The sequence below is a fragment of the Macrobrachium rosenbergii genome, chromosome 30 (assembly GCF_040412425.1).
Source record: "Macrobrachium rosenbergii isolate ZJJX-2024 chromosome 30, ASM4041242v1, whole genome shotgun sequence".
Lineage (NCBI taxonomy): Eukaryota > Metazoa > Arthropoda > Malacostraca > Decapoda > Palaemonidae > Macrobrachium > Macrobrachium rosenbergii.
In genome coordinates, this window is record NC_089770.1 from 14,698,237 (window position 1) to 14,711,000 (window position 12,764).

General features: G+C 33.1%; 1 long non-coding RNA gene across 2 annotated transcripts in view; it reads right to left on the reverse strand.

Moving 5' to 3' along the window:
- Positions 1–431: 431 nt before the first annotated feature.
- The window catches only part of LOC136855074 (uncharacterized), a 130,251-nt gene continuing 117,918 nt past the window's right edge, over positions 432–12,764 (reverse strand). The window contains exons 1-3 of one of the 2 annotated variants that reach the window (XR_010857880.1): positions 9,311–9,438; positions 3,575–3,711; positions 432–2,595 (exon numbers count right to left, since the gene is read on the reverse strand). This is a non-coding gene — a long non-coding RNA (uncharacterized lncRNA). Of the gene's footprint in view, positions 2,596–3,574; positions 3,712–9,310; positions 9,439–12,764 lie in introns of those variants that run through there. The other variant, XR_010857881.1, reaches the window with a different exon arrangement.

Here is a 12,764-nt window from a genome sequence, read left to right on the forward strand (position 1 = left end):
CAAATCATTTGTACATTTAGTACATAAAATAACAAGAGGAAAATATGCCCATGTGGAATTCTCACTTGGAAAAGTTCATTAACTTTTGTGATTCTACCAAGCATATCCTGAGAGTTGCTTAAAGTATAAGCAAAAATATATTGCCCTAAAGATAACACACGTAACAGCGAGTCACTGCCTGTATATATGTTCTAAAATTAGTAGTAAGCCTAGAGCACTGATGCTTCCCACTTTTTCTGTACTGTATAAGTGAATGTTTAAGTCTGTTGCTATTTTGAGGTTAAATTTGCACTCTAGGCCATTTTATATTCAGTTTCTGAGAAGGATTGCTATGTTAATTAGAAAAAAGCAATTAATTCCAAAGATAATGTAAATTTCAAGGTTTGGGACATTCAAATGAACATATTCTTTTGAAGTCTGAATTTCAAGTCAATGGCTCCTGTAGGTTTGTTCCATATGAATAAGGGTTTATCTTTTGAATAATAATAGTAAACCTTGTGTCTCATGCCAACTGACAACTGTCCTGATATTGATGTGTGTCTGTTTCAAGTAGAATATACAAGTCTCCAAATATGTATTAGGGAAAGCTGACCAAAATCACTATTATGAACATTCATAAACATTCCTTACTAAAATCAATAGAAGAATTATTGAGTGTAAGCTTAATGTAACTTTACGCATAGCCCTAAACTAACCTCTCAAGTACTGTGCATAAAGTATGTTTATATATGCATCTGCACCAAAAGCAATTTAGTACAGTACAGTATATGTGCACACAAAACATTGTAAACAACAAGCTGTAGAATATTTATCTTTAGTAAGAACAATCTGATGATGAAAACAAATTAAGACTATAATGTGAGTGTCATTTCTCAGTACAGAAAGAATAACCTATAGCTAAAAACTGTACTATTTGGGCTTAGGGTTATAACAAACCTACTTATGGTTTGGATACATAACAAACACCTTGCAAAACCATGTAGGAACACTGTACTGAATGTCCTAATTCCCTTCAAAGACAAATATTAATTTTCCCTCACACACATTCCTTAATGAATTGTCTGACTGTTCAGCATTTCTATTTGATGCAATGAATAAATTTGTATAAAGTTCTGAATGTTCAGCATTTCTATTTGATGCAATGAATAAATTTGTATGAAGCTGTGGTATGCAGAATAATATACAATTATTATTTTTTTCCATTTTAAGAATAAAATCTCTGGACCAGTTGTACGGGAGTTAAGGATTTAATCTTGGTGATTTTCATAGACTAACAATCCTTGCTTTTCTATGAAATCTATGGAAAGTTTCCAAGATAAGGAAAACAGTTTGCGTACCGAATTTGGCAATTTGTGAATTAATAAATCAAACTAGAATTTCTTTTAATGCAACACGGTCCCTAATTTCACTGCTGTGCATTGAGTACAATACTGGTACAGTACTGTTCACTGCTATCCCTTTAAATGCCCTTTTTCTAACAATCCCTGTTTTGAACATGCCACTATGGGAAAAAGCATTACACTGTAATATGCAGATAATGAATTATATAAATAAACATTTAATTGTGTATAGTTATGTTTAAGGAGTATGGTACATGTTTAGGTATGCATTTTTTATGTGCCCTGATCAAACAAACCTCTGCAGTGTTTGAAATACATTTTGAGGATGCTTTCACTTAACAAGTCATACCTTTATTATAAAAATTTTCTTTTAATCAAGATTAGTTATGAAGCTGATCCACAGATTATCTCTCAGACACAGGGTAAAACTGACAAAAGAAACTATTTGCAACTTGGGAATTGCAAAGCAAGTGCCAATTTCAGGTCTTTAACACTTACACATATCCCACTGAAAACTAAATTATCATGATCTTGACATGACTAGAATGCCCATCAAGTTATATATCTTTGGACCTCAGATACTTAAGACTAACTTGCTTTCCATAACCATTCCTAACCTTAATCTTATTGAGAGTGCTTCTGTTACCTAGGCTCTTTGAATGTAAAGTTATACAGGACAGAGAAGTTAGGAATGTGATGTGGCAGAAGGGGAACTTTACAATAGGCGAAGGTGTTAAATGTTTCAATGTCTTAAAATTTATCAGAAGTTTGCTTTAAAGGCCTCCCAATCTTCTAAGTCATTTGTAATATGTGTGAAGTGCAATACATTACGTGTCACTGCCAGTAACATGCTTGAACAACATACAACATAAGGCACGGCAAGGGACTGGTCAGTTTATGAAGGCAGATTTGAAACTTATGTATGAATTATTAGGCTGGAACAAAATAACTTTGCAAATTCCATACCTGAGTCTGTATTGAAAAGGATAAATACAAATTTAACCCTGTCCTTGCGTGAATGAAAAACAGTTCAAGTTGCAGGTCTTCTGAGGAATGTTTCTGGTGGCAGGTGTGTCTTCCCGAATTAAAGCCAGAAGTCACTAATTGCTGTCTACAGCTTCTTCATAAGGATGTCCTGCACATGCTATATTTATCAGTGGCCTTGAAAACTCTGTCCTTCGGCTTATCATTGGCAATCTTCCTTGTATATGAAGGGGCAGATAAAGAAGCCATGCTAATTACGACTTACGGCTACCTGAAAGAACAATAAAATGTATCACGCTCGAGGAACCCTAGTTGAATGGTATAACATTGTGGTCATTCATATTTTTTTACATTTTGATTGTAATGAGAACACCCATGAACACATCTCTCCCAAATAGTAAGTGGAAGTTAGAGTTACAATAATTTTACAGAAAGTATTTTTAGTATTATACAAAGATGAATGATTAGCATGGCCTTATACAAAAGTTACAGTGCACTTGAGTGATTATTAGTGATCATAGCTTATTTCTGAAAGGGGTTGTGATCTAGATAAAAGATGTTTAATGTATCTGTGGACATTCGAAAGGCCTTGACCTAAAAGGACAAATGTACACTAGAGATTACTGGTGATTAATTATCAGTTTTGTATTCTACAAATAATTTAAAAAGCAGAGACTCTGAAGTATGTTGGTTATGTTGGGATCTAAGGGCTGTGGTGATTTTGTGTCCAAATTCTTCCTCTCTGGCTATTTCAGTTACGTAGGAATAATACTGTGGCATCTGATAATAAAAACCAAATGATGTAACTATATCTGCAGTGTAAACAGGTTCACTACTTGGCCATTTTTATTACAAATCTTCCTATCTTCCTCTTATACTGCATTTCTGTAGGAACACTGAGGCTCAATTTTCTTCCAGGCTGAAATCCTGAATCTGTATTCCCAGATCATGCCATTGGTTTCCTCAACTGGAGAAACAAGATTTTTTTGTTTTTAATAAGTGCAATATTTATTCCCTGGTTTGTGTCATAGCACTTGAGGTCTGTGGACATTTTATACCTGGTTTTCCTGTAGTAGTGTTGATAATGTATTTATGACGTCACTTGAAAAAGGAGTGTCAACATTTATGGAATCCCTCGTGTAATAATTTTAGCTTTGTGATGTCTGGTGGGTAAGCAACTGAACTGACATTGTACCTAGTCATTACCAACACCTAGATTCTCTTCATGACTGTTGATATTAGTACTGTACCTGTTTTTGTTAATATACTGATTACAAGTTCTTGTTATGTAATCTCGATAATTGTTTGTGGTACCTGATGAGTGCTGACGATATTCGAGAGAGTATCGTTGGTATTCACCAATTTGATAAACTGCTCTTAGGTGCACCTGAAAAATAAAAGTAATGAAATATTCTGTACTGTATATTGATATTCCATAACAACCCATTCTACTTGCCTACACTGACATATCAGCACTAAATAATCATGCAATCCTGTGTGTTAAATGATTATTCTCTGATTTGTTTTAAAATGTGTGCAATATGATCTTGATTTATAATATTTTTGGGGGTTAGACTCTGAGCACCTCTTGGGTTTTGGTTCAAGTTCTAAGCAGCTGATGCCGGTTGTGCTTGGTAAAATATGGTAAAATAAAGCACATCAGAAATTCTAAACAAAAATTGGGCCAATCACCTATGTGCAATGCCTGCATATCTCACAAATGTAGACACAACAATATACTGTACTGTACTGCAGACCTTTTTTTAAATAGTACTTATTAGGAAAATGTTTCAGATATGATATAAAGTGAAATAAAAAGTTTTTCTTCAGTATACATATCGTAATTAATATTTTGTGTTTTTAAACTTGCAAAAAATATGGAGGAGGTATTTTGTTCATTCTTCCGAGCTAATGAACCAGTCAGTAAAATCCTAATGATAACTGACTAGGAGATATGGCTTCCTTAACAAGAGTTTGTAGACTTAAAGATTAATTACCAGCAGGGGTACATACACAGCTGCAATGGATACATACTGTACTTAACTGCCGTTTATATTTTTGTGCTGATGGTATGGTATTCATACCACACAAACCATTGCCTCAAGATTCAGTTTGAAGTGTGTGACTGAAGACACTGGTTTGTGCGTATGAACCAAAATTTATATATCTCTGTTTATAAATTAATGACAGTGCTGTTGATCAAGTCCTTTGCTAAGAATACAATTTCCTTTTACAGTATGTATCTCTCTCATGAGAAAACTAGAAACTTAAAATGCTAATGTGTGAATTCATTAAACATTGAATTTCTTTGGTAGGTGCTTTGAATTGCACAAGATCATTACAGAATGTTACTTTGTTAACGTCAAACTGGAAAGATTGTCAGTCAGTATAAGATTTGATGAAAATAAAGTCTGTTCAGAAATGATAACACTAACAAGGTTCTCTTATAATTTACCTGCCACAGGTTAAATGACTTGCTGGGATATGGCAATAACAAAGTATAATTTAAAAATATTGCAACTATTCTGAAAGCTGTTAAAATATCTCTAATAATCTCCTTTAATTTCAGGTGAAAATACAGTACTGTATATCTTTTCACTTTACAGTTACATGTTTGTTTATTTCTGTATGCATGTAACTCTGCCTTTCAAAAGTGCATTGCAACTCTGAAATGGCTTATTGTATGGTACTGAGAAATGTGGGTGTCAAAGGGAACTCAGTTTGATATCAATTGATAAAACAGAAATCTGCATGTATGCGAAAATTTTTGTTGATGGGCAATATGGCAAATATAAAATATGGAAATTCATAATTTTCTAAAGGATATTAGTCAATCTACAATGTACTGTATAATTCTGCTTTCCCTCTTGCTGTAGTTTACTGTATGTATGAATAATGGCTTTGAGATTAATCAGAATATCGTTACAATGCAACAGCTGTTGTATTATTGATGACCAAGCTCACAAAACTTAATATAGTATAGGATTTTCTGGGAGAAAATAAATGCACAGTATACAGTTGGCCTATATCCATTTTGACCTTAGGCGTGGCTAGTTCCAGAACTTTTTAGCCTTCCAGTCCCCTTCCAGTTCTCAGCAAGTCTTTTAGGGATGAGGTTGATAGCCTATGTCCTTTTCTAGCATGGCTGTAACCTACTTCAGATAATTTTTGCCACTCAGGTCAACAGACATACACTATGACCTAACAATGTCTTGTGGACTGACTAGGTCTCGACTATAGGTCTAACCTTGCCTAACCAACTAATCCCCAAAGAATGATTGCTTCGTAGTACTTCAGTGAACTGTTGTTAGTCTGCTGTGGTGGGCCCATCCACAGTGCAGGAGGGCAGGGTGCCAGCAACCTCATCCCATAAAACTTGCCAAGAGCCTAAATTTCAACACCTTTCCCTTACGGGAAAAGCCACGAATCAATGAAATGTGTATGAAAATAGCAATGCCCTAATTGCTGTTTTTTTGCATCTATACTATTTTCCTTGTTCCAGTTTGTCTTGTTTTTCAGTAGTAAATAGCCATGACTAACTATTTACGAACTTCCATTATTATCTATGTAAATGTCTTCAAGCAGAATTTTTTTTATCACATGAACTCAAAACATGTGACATTCTACATTGTTAATTATGTGATTATAAGCTTATGATAATTGTTTCTGATGCAGATAATGTTGTATTTGTGTATTTTTCATGAATTTAATTGTGATACGGCCATTGTACAATAGTATAATAACATTCCATTGTAATTTATTTAATTTCAAACTATAATGTTATCTTAATGGGGGCACTTATATAAAAAATATCATCCAGTTACTTAAGCTTAGATTAGGCCGGTCTTATGCCAGCACAGTGGTAAGGTTCTTCATTGAGGAGCTTATATAAAAAATACCATCCAGTTACTTAAGCTTAGATTAGGCCGGTCTTATGCCAGCACTGTGGTAAGGTTCTTCAAGGGATAAAAGTCTGGCATGGAATTCTGGATTCTCGAGTGGTTAGCCAGACACTGACTGAAGAAACTTCCATTTATTTATCATTCACTCTTTTCAGTAAAATGAGTTAAAAAAAATTCTGTCATTTTAAAATTGTATGCCTAAGACAGAGGTAAATTGTGAAACTTTTGCATTAGAGTTTTTTTACTTAATGATTTTTTTCAGTTTTTTTTCGGATGTTGAACCTACTAAGTTTGCTGGAAGCACAAATGTATGAAAATAACATACAACAAACATCACCAAGAGCTAAACACCGTAGTTTTATTTTTGGAAGAAAAACAGTACAGTACCAGTAGTACCATAAGCAAGAGTAGGCCTACGTCACTCTTTTATGCTGGTTTAAACTTATACCAAAATAAAATTTTTAAGTCAGAAGTTAAATGAAAAAACAGTATACCTGTCCTAAATGTGTTAGGATGAAGAAGTTTAAGGAGTTAATTTAAGGTATGTAAAAGCAGGCATGATAAAAAACAAGAGGTCATCAACATTGAAATCCTTTGACAGAGCTGGAGGTGCACTAGGCCTAAAGCATGATACAGTACCAAGAATTATAAAAAGAACACGTGTAATTAAATATGAATATAGTGGTTGCAAAAAGTCATATTGAGACATGGCATGAGAGATAACATATGCTTGTAAAAATTTATAATTTATATAAAAGAATCGTAAAGAGAACTAGGTCTAGAAAAATCTCACAATAAGGTGTCCAGTAGTAAGCAAATGGGCGAGTGAGTTTCAATAATATGCAATGCAATGAACGTAAGTGTAAGTGATTTCCCAATGTGTCTCTTCACCCAGCAAGAAAATATAACCTGTGTAAAATAAATTGTAGACTGTAGAGCTACAAGAGGAACCAAAATATGCATAAAAGTCTTAACATCCGATTGCTACTTTGGTCTACATCACAAATCAATATTAATACAGTAGTAGGTTTAGTCTGGCTAACTATTTACTTGTTATATGGTGGACCTTTATAATAGTACCATACTGCATAACTTGACTTAATGCTTTATTCTAAAGTAACTGTTCATCTTTAACAGTATGTTTGCATTTTTAAGTTTTACTGAAAAACTCTGTAAAAAATGGTATAATCCCTTACAAAGCTATGGAGGTTCTGCATAAGCAAATAATTTTAAAAGTGTGCAATATTTTTGTGATGATTAAGTTATTAACTGCTGCTTACGTATGCATATCATTCACACTGTTTAAGCTTTCTCTTTTGCCTGTATTTTGAGATACTGAATTTATTTTAATTAAAACAAGATACCAACGAGCAAATTATGTAGTTCATATTCACCATGTCAACTGATAACTGATTGTAACTTTTATTAATTTTCCTTTCTATTCCTTGCTATTGTTCTCGCACGAGTTATTCCCATTCTTGGCCTAACCTTCAGCTTGTCTCCTTAAAGCTAATGATACGGGTAAATGATACCTGTAATGATACAGGTAATGTACCTATGATTCACAATGCCGTAGGCCTACTTCACTACCGGCCCATGTAGGATGAGGTTACCACTTACTGTTCTTCATATTATGAGTTATATACAAATTTTCGTAACCGCACCATTAACCCAGTCGCTATGTCAAATATCCATTGAATAGAGATCTGTCAAAATGGTTGTTTCTCAATACTCAATGAAGCCATTATGACAAAAAAATAAAAAATAAAAAAATAGAGTTGTGTTGAAAATTGCTGTTGTTTCTTACGTACTTCCAATAATGTTACGAGGTGCTTATTTACTTGTGTTTTGAAAGACGATACACCAGGTTTTGAAAATAATACAAGTTAAGAAAATAATTTACATGATTTGTGTTCGACGTTCTTGTAACTAAACACTAATGGCAATAGTACACAGCCAGATTGTTATAAAACGTAATTTTTTCATTTTACTCTCAAGTAACAAATTATAAATAACATTTTGTGTTACTGGTTAAATGTACCCTATAACTATAGCATTAAGACATTGTATTTATCGGCGTTTTAGTTATTTAACAATGTGTCTGTGAGTGGGGATTAAAATTTGGGGTTAGTAAGAGTAAGCTATTAATTGTTCCACCCCACTGCATACCACAAACAAAAGATGAGGGGGCAAACTGCAAGCAATTAAGAGAAATCATTATTTATCCAAAACAATGTGATTATTATTCTAGTGTCGCTGTTCTATCAACGTCTATTCCGAGATAGTTGGCATAGGTTTAAATTTCTGATAAGCCTATGCTTTTCCTGATTAACAAAAGCTAGTAAAAGCTGTCTGTCAAAATAAGTAATATATATAAATTATATATATAATATATAATATATATATATATATATATATATATATATAATATATATATAATATATATATATATATATATATATATATATATATACACCACAAAACAAATATTATTGTATAATGAAAGAATAAAGTCTGGAGAGAAAATGACTATAATTAAATTTGCAAAAAGGACTCAAGAATTAAAATAATCGTAATTTCCACGAGGAATATTCTTATTGCTTAAAAATAATTTGGTTCCCTACAAAGACTTTTTTTTTCTTAGGCCTATGTTACTTTTCCTTATCATTTACAGGAAAATGCTTCTGTTCATTAATTTTTCAAGAGGGGCACATATAAGTTTCAGGGAAAAATAATATTTATATATATGAACAATAATTAACACATTATGAAGTTAAATGCACAAACTGTTTGGATGCCACAGAATCAAATGTTTAAAATTACTGGTATTTCTGTAATGATTTCTTTACTAAAGAATATTTTCTCCTTAGTAAAAAAATGCAGGCTAAGACCAGTCATGGCTTTATGGTCATTTTTATGCTATCTACAATGATACAGGAGTGAATTACAGTACTGTACTATTGAATATTAACTAAAGCTCATAGGAGTTGCCATTTCCTCGTGTCACAATCTACGAATCACTTTTATCTCGTTTCACTTTAAATATTTTTCTATAATTTGCATTCCATAACGTAAAAGTATTACCTGAATGTTTATGATATCAAGTAGCGTTTGCCAGATAAACACAAGTGCTGATCATGTACATTAAATGCAAAAATTTCCATTATGTTGTGTGCAATGTCTGCATAATCTATCTACTCAGTTGCGCAATCTCACGACTTTAAGTCTAAGGTGGTTTGCGCGATCTGCAAGTTGTGTGTGGTTGGTTTGTGTATATGAAAGTGTATTTCTTTGCGTTAATGTATTTCACTGCTGCCATATCCAAGTTATTTCTCTTTGCTTTTCGGGAGAAAAGATTAAAAGGAGTCTTTGTTGTATCCCAAAAAGGGTTACTAATGGCTAAGTCTCCAAAAGTTACCATCTTTGAGGACTGCAAAGTCACAGGCCTGCACAATAATTAACATGATATTTCCAGCAAATATTCATCAATTTAAACGGCTCCCGGGAGGTAAGATTAACTTGTGTAATTAAGAAACATTCTTTGTAATTAAAATAATTCTTTGCTCTGATATTCATTTAGAAAAATTATGATTATGTATCCTTGAACAGTGGACACAGTCCTGAAAGGAATTTTAGTATTGTGTTCGCAACCTGCATATCAATTTTGTCCATTTCATATTGTCTTTATTCATTTATTGGCTGCATTAACAACATACATGCACACACGGGATTGCAATTGCTTTATTAATAGTCATTAAGGCTAAATGAAACTCGTTCCGTTCATGTATGGTCTCAATGCGGCTTATGTGACATGGATAGCTCACAGTGCTAGACTTTGTTGGAGAATCATGTTTAGCACCCAACAGATTGACATCTGCTGTTCTTCGCTCCAAAACTAGCTGTGTGTTGGCCATTGGTAGTCAAAATATATATACAAAAATAGGAAATATATATAAACAAGGAGGGAATGAGAACACTTGCTAGCAGCTCATGCTGTTACCGAGCCACATGGCCAGGTTGCCCTATACTGATCTCATTAACTGTACTATAAACAATCTAACTTTGTTTAATTTTACTACAAACAATTTAAGTTTGCTTCATGTCTTAGCACTGGGCTCCCTGTACAGTTGTTTTATAATTAAGAAGGTAACCAATGACGAGACACACGTTCTCACATTACCGTATAAATAGATTGTAAAAAACATTAGACCTAAGTAAGAAGTTATTCCCCATTTGTGAAAGTTTCTCCATTACAAGTGTCCTAGGAACCAATGTTACTTTTTGAAATGAGAATTTCTGCAATTATCTTTCAATTTTAATTGGTTATTAGTGATGTTTTATGTACTTTGTATCATCAAGCTATATAGGATTATGGAAGGTTTAATGTGCTGTTTGTTAAGACTGGTTGAAGTTTAGCAAAAACCGATCATAGTCAATTTTTATATATCTGGAGTGCAGTATTATAATGTGTATGTACATACTATGATGTAGCTGTAATTAATTAGTGGACATGGTAATGATGAAGGGATATTAATTACTTTAACATAGATAACATAAACTGCAGTTGTTACAGTTGACGTGCCTGGTATAGGCCTAACAGCGCAGTAGATGTGCCTGGTATAGGCCTAACAGTGCAGGTGATGTGCCTGGTATAGGCCTAACAGTGCAGGTGATGTGCCTGGTATAGGCCTATCAGTGCAGATGTGCCTAGTGTAGGCCTAACAGTGCAGGTGATGTGCCTGGTATAGGCCTAACAGTGCAGTAGATGTGCCTGGTATAGGCCTAACAGTGCAAACGAGTTCAGAACCGGGATATATTAATAAATCTTTATTATTAATACCCGTCTAATAAAAAAAATTTCAAGAGCAATATGTCCTGGAGACTAATTTCCGTTAAATAATTATATAATTCACCCACTATTCCTAAATGTCCACAAAATGTGTTCAATTTTATACAAGATTAGTCAGGCATTGATTTCAAAACTGGAGTTTCACGTTGTTTACGAATGGTATTTCTTACTGTTGAAAGTAATAGTTCGTAGTGTAGATTACTCTAATTTCGTTAATTATATTAATTATAATTTCTCAATTTAATTGTACGAGTGTGTTGTAGAAATATTCATGGTTGGTCAACCTAGAAAGATAATATATTACCACACCCATTTTTGCATTCAAAAATAACCATTCTTTCTTGGAACTCTCGTCATCTTTCAACTTCCGTTTTCTTTCATGTTAATATTCTTTGAAAAAGAAACTCCTTTCTTTGACATTTTTCAATTGCATTTCGACCTCCCGCTGTTTGACATTATTTCAGACTTTTACTAGTAATTTCAAAGCTTAGTTTCTGTTAGCTGTAGTGCTGTTGAGAGTTTTGGTATATATTTCTCTTATTCACGGCTGCCAATATTAGTGATTCTGGTGACATACCTATGTTGGTTCCGATGAGTTTTGATGTATTATATGCCTGCAGATTGTCTTTTATTTTAAATTCTTATAGCATCCATATGACTTATTGTAATAGTGAATTATTATTTGTCGTCATCTATGCTATGTGGGACTTGCTTTCCTCAAGTAAGCCCATATGGAAAATAAAAGTCCATTTCCTTCTTCGCAAGGTGACTATTCATAAATATGTTATTTCTTTTTCAATGATTTTCATCATAAATATTCTGTTTTCATCTCTTTTGCAATGATTTTTCATGATAAATATTCTGTTGTTATCTCTTTTGCAAAGATTTTTTATTATAAATATTGTGTTGTTATCCGCAGTGATTTTTCACTACAAATATTCTTTATCTACAATGATTTTTCATCATAAATATTTTTGTTGTTATCTGCAGTGATTTTTCATTATAAATACTCTGTTGTTATCTACAATGATTTGTCATAATGGAAATAAAGCATGTCTGTAATGCTGTTCACTTTCAAGCTGAACTTGTATAATGTACGATAATGTCCACCACATATGGCCGTGTGGCTGATATGAACACTTAAAACGCATTGTATAACGTTTGATGTTTTTTCCAGTTACCTGAATTTCAATCTCTTAGTTGGAGTCGACATTAAAAAATAACGATATTAAAATTGTAATCCTGTACAGTACTCATGTACCTAATAAAATAATTAAGCTATTAAGTAATTTTCTCACCTTTTTTAATGATTAAATGTGTTTCTGCGTGGTATCTGACTGCCGTAGGCCTATGTAAACTCTAGAAGACTAGACATACCTATGTCTGGCATAGGCTTTTGTAAATGCTAAAGACTAAGACATACTTGTATCTAACATAGGCCTATATAAACACTAAAGACAATACCTATATCTAACATAGGCCTATGTAAATAATAAAAGACTGGACATACCTATGTCTAGCATAGATCTATGTAAACATTAAAAGTAGCATGTCTGACATAGGCATATGTAAATAATAAAAGACTGGATATGCCTGTCTAACATAGGCCTATGTAAACACTAACAGACTTCAGACATACCTATGTCTAACATAGGCATATGTAAACACTCGAAGACTAGACATACCTAT